Source organism: Salvia miltiorrhiza, chromosome 6 (genome assembly GCF_028751815.1).
Source record: "Salvia miltiorrhiza cultivar Shanhuang (shh) chromosome 6, IMPLAD_Smil_shh, whole genome shotgun sequence".
Lineage (NCBI taxonomy): Eukaryota > Viridiplantae > Streptophyta > Magnoliopsida > Lamiales > Lamiaceae > Salvia > Salvia miltiorrhiza.
In genome coordinates this window covers 25,110,463-25,115,248 of record NC_080392.1, presented here as the reverse complement: position 1 = coordinate 25,115,248, position 4,786 = coordinate 25,110,463, and the positions used below count along the sequence as shown (strand labels likewise).

The 4,786-nt window shown below is 40.9% G+C and overlaps 1 long non-coding RNA gene across 1 annotated transcript; it reads left to right on the top strand.

The window, feature by feature from the left end:
• The first annotated feature begins 321 nt into the window (after positions 1-321).
• On the top strand, positions 322-3,056 carry LOC130990929 (uncharacterized). The gene is made up of 3 exons (XR_009090982.1): positions 322-585; positions 2,100-2,163; positions 2,675-3,056. It is a non-coding gene; the product is annotated as an uncharacterized LOC130990929 (long non-coding RNA).
• The last annotated feature ends 1,730 nt before the right edge of the window (positions 3,057-4,786 follow it).

Here is a 4,786-nt window from a genome sequence, read left to right as displayed (position 1 = left end):
ATGTGAGCTCTGCTCTGACTTGCGAGCTCTGCTCGGGATGTGAGCTCTGCTCTGGATGTTAGCTCTGCCCTAGCGAGTTTCCAGCTCTGCTCTGGCGAGCTTTTTAGCTCTGCTCTGGCCGAGTCTTTTAGCTCTGCTCTGCTCTGGTGGCAGAGCTGTGATCGAGTCACTTGAGATATTTTGTTTTTACCACATGCTCATTATCTTAAATGGCAAGTGGATTAGGAGGTAGGAGTTAAGGGGGACATGCATTAATTAGCATTTATTATAAAGTGAAAATGTTGGGATAACACTTTGATTCAAGTGGGATTAAATTCTTGAGCAAGTCATTATCCTAATTCTACAAATAACTCACGCACACCCCCTCCCTTCTCTTCCCCATTCTCGGCCTCCCCTCTCTCTCTCTATACTCTCTTTTCCTCCATTGATGTCCATTGAAGAAAGCTTAGAGAAGCTTCATCAAACACTACTATGAGATAATCCACCATCCAATCCAATCAAACACTATCATATCTCATCAAATTCAAGAAGCTAGAACTAAGATCAAAGTTGGAGCAAAGTCTTGATCACCTTTTAAATCCTTGAGTAAGTGATCTTAGATTATTTATTTGATCATATTAATGATATGTGAATGAGTATATGATCATGATTGAGCTAGAAAATCACCAAACTTATTCCTAGGAAATTTTCGAAAATTAGGGGCTTGAATCCCTACGAATTTTGTTGTTTATTTTCTTGAATTGGCTTGAGTTATATGATGATGGATTTGAGTTTATGAGATGATCTAGATGATTAATAATGGATGAGATTGAAGCTTGAGGTTGAGAAGTGAAAAATGAAAGTGTTAGTTGAGGAAGAAGATGACATATATGTGTATCTATATGGGATCTTGTTTTATGATGTTGATTTGTGCTAATTGGTAACCTAGGATGTTAGATCTATGTTTTGATCAATAGGTTATACATGATTAGTGGTATTTCAAAAGTTTTAGGTTAATAAAAACTAGGGTGATTAATAAATCTATGTGATTAATTGTGTGAAATCATTTAAGTATATAATCTTGAGCATGAAATAAGTATATGTTGAGGATTTTGGCTATGGTTTGCCATGGGAATTTAATTGAGTTAAAGTGAGATTTGCTTTTGCTTTGAGTTGATGTTCGAGAATGATATGAGATGAGAAGAGTCGAGGTTGAGTATATTTTTCGCTCGATCGTTTTGATGTGGTTGAGCATATAAAGAGTTTGAGATGAGATTTTGGAGAAATTTTCGTAGGCCTTACTGACCTACTGTGATCGAAGGTTTTTCGATGTCAAATAGCTTTGAAAATTTTATAGCAAGTCCATACATGAGTCTTGAGTACCCTGGTAAAGTTTCAAGTCTTTTCAACTTCGTTTGGTATTTCTTTAAAATGCAAAACTTAAACTGCACATTATTACCGAGAATTTCAGAAAACAGGGGAAAGAGTCTTTCGTTTCAGTAGCTTCCTATGTGATCTAGCTTTCCAACTTTTTATGTTATCAACCTTATTGTGTTAGCTAGATATCCACCGAAGATGAGCCCAGTTTGACAACGTTTACTATTTTTGAAAAATTGTAACCTTCGGTTGCACAAAACTGCCAGAAATGGTAGATAATGGTAAAAACGTCATATCTCTCAAACCACTTGGAGTTTTCGACTCTACTTTTTTTTAAATGAAAATAGACTCGCAGATATTTCTTTCGGTATGAGTCTTGAGTCCAGGAGATGTCGGAGTCAGAACAGTTTAAATTTTGAAGTTGAGTCAGTGTAAAAACAAAGCATGTTTTGATGATGTTTGTTTGTGATTTCTTATGTGCCTTATGTGATTGTGTTACCTATGTGTTTGAATGAGATTAGACGAACCTTATATGAGAAATAAATCGAGACTTAGAGCCATGATTTTCTTGAAACCTATCCTTGAACTTAAGGATGTGAGATGAGTGGAGAGTTTATATAGAGTTGAGTAAAGAGATAGAATATGAGATAGAGTATGAGATAAGGCCTGAGAATTAGTCAATGAGTTCTAATCGAGATTCATTTTCTGACATGAACTTTCGATGATGATGATGATCCCTGAAGACACGAGAAGAGCAAGGAAGTAAGTAACTCCACTTTGACGGGAGATTTTGAGTAAAGTCTTCAGGTGGGCAATATTTTGAGTATATGTTTATCATATGAGCTTTCTAAAATGATTTGATGATGTTATGAGATTAACAAATGTTTTTGAGATAAATGATGTTTGAGAACTGTTTGACTTGCCAATTTTTGATGTTGAGCTTGTATGTTTACCCTCTACTGATGAGATGAGACGAATTCGGTCCTGCCACAATCGGGATTTTGTGCACAGAGGTGACTGTGAGCCGTCTTCGGGTCGGCCGGTCACGGTACTTGAGAGGGAGGCCTACTTCTCAGTACCTTAATTATAATGATGAGTTGTAGATGCGGTACATACATGTCGAGTACTTGTCTGCAGACACTTAATTATGATGTTTATGGTTAAAACTGCTTGCACAGGTTCTTTTAAGATATAATTCCTGTGTATTGCTGAATTGTGGCAAGTTCAATTTATAGCTCTATGAGCAGCTTTGTTTTTCGGCGATATGTCCACTGAGTATTTATGTACTCACGCCCTGCATGTATTTCTAAACGTGCAGGATAAGCGGAGGGGGAGTATGGTGCGGTGCTGGTGGAGAATGTTTCGGGTTGACGTTTTCTTTCTCTATCGTATGTCTGTTTTGTCGATAGAGTTTTGATATGAAGTTATGTTAAATAGAGTTTGATGTTTAAGATACTTAATTTCCTTTGAAAATCAAGCAATACACTCACGGTTATATGTCTTCATACATATAATCGATTTGCCTTTTGCTGCGATACTCTGCATATTATTCTTCATTATGAAAAATGAGCTATACCCGTTTTGTTTTTGTTCGTGAAATTCCTGATAATCAAAAAGATATAACGATGTTGACGATTTTACCCTTGGATTCATTTATGATGATTTCCTTAACACCTTTTGATGTGAGCTTCCGCTTGATGTTTGACCTATACATCTTGTCTTTTATTCCTTTAAAATAGTCGAATCGATACTCGATCCCCGCTATTACTAGTGTCGGAATCGGGCTGCGACAGAGTGGTATCAGAGCAGGTCGTCTGCTCTGAGTTAAATGCTTGATTGAGTTGAGCTTTTATTTGCTCTTATTTATGAGTTGAGTACTAGTCTAATTTGAGTTCTTAGACTGGTTTGAGAGTCGGTCGAAACAGAACCCCAGCACCCCATCTCCTCCGACTTATCGAGGTAAGAGCTTTTGATGTTTTCTTTTCCGCTTTCATGCTGAGTTTTGAGTTGACTCACTAATGAGTTATGTGATGTTTGATGGCGGAACTATCTGAGCATGATGAGAACCATGAGTTGAGGAATATTTGGGAGTCATGTTGAGGCTAGTATAGCCGTTGCTCCACCGGACCAAATGAGAGAGAGATGCAGCGTATTGTTGAAGAAGCAACGAAACGCTGGGTTAGAGAATATGGGCCAGATAAGGACGATACGCTAGGAGAGTTTCTAGCGCATTACCATCGACGCAGGTAGAGGGTTATTCCCTACGGAATCGACGGAGCGGAAGCTATCGATCTTCTGATTCCGCGGTTACCACCCACGTGGGGAGTTTGGGCGACAACATTCGTCCCCCTATTCGTGGGCACTACGTGGTTGGGAAGAGTGAGGTATGGTGACATTAGCGATTTAATCGCGACGCTCGGCCATCGTTATTTTGCATTCGGCGATTCCCCTGCACCGCCGTACGAAAGTGCCCGCTGGGCCAGTCCAGGGTGGAGAGTTAGTGGTTGCACCCCCACTGCCAGATGAGCCTTACCCGGTTGCACCACCACCCCCTAGTGAGCCGATGCCGATTATACCTGAGCAGACTGTTTTAGATCCGATAGTTTTTGAGACGTATTCACCGGTTGTGGAGCACGATCCGTTTTCATATTTGGCGATGATCACATATCCTAGCGCCGACTTACCATTATGGGAGTTGACCCCGGTGACGGCACCTTTACCAGTGCTACCTATCAGATCAGCACCGCCGATTGGTTTTACAGAGCCTCTGATTCAGCGAGAATCGGGGCCATCCGATTCGAGAGTTGCCCCAGTACTAGATTCCGACGTTTTGGCTTTACAGCCTTACACGCACCAGCTCCACTATGCACCTTATCGAGGCGCCCAAGAGGGAGGATCTCGACCTGCAAGGTCAGACAGCGATGAGGAGGATCCGGACGAGGAGACTCCGGATATGACAGTTGGACGCGGGCGAACCCAGCCTTTATGGCATCAAGTTGCGGACGACGGCACCGAGACATGGGTTTCTATTCCCGAGGTGCCGGTTTACTATCCGATGTATGATACGGATGTCGAGGATGAGCCGAGCGACGATAGCGCGTATCGGATCATAGACAAGTGTGAGGAGGAAGAGTCGGAGCCGAGTGAGGATGCTCCGACTGATGATGTTAGGAGTAGGATATCAGGTGACGACGAGATGGGAGATTGATAGATGACGACCGAGACTATCTACAGATGTATATGAATATATATATAGTAGTAATTCATAACCGATGTACATAGCTAGAAGCATAGTATAGAACATATATGACGCTTAGTCCCTATGATGCTTGCATAGCGAGAGCATCATTATAGTATAGGGCGTTTTGTACACAGAGAACCTTCGCTTTTGTGTAAGACCTCAAAAGAGAGGCAATTTTTCCTATGATAT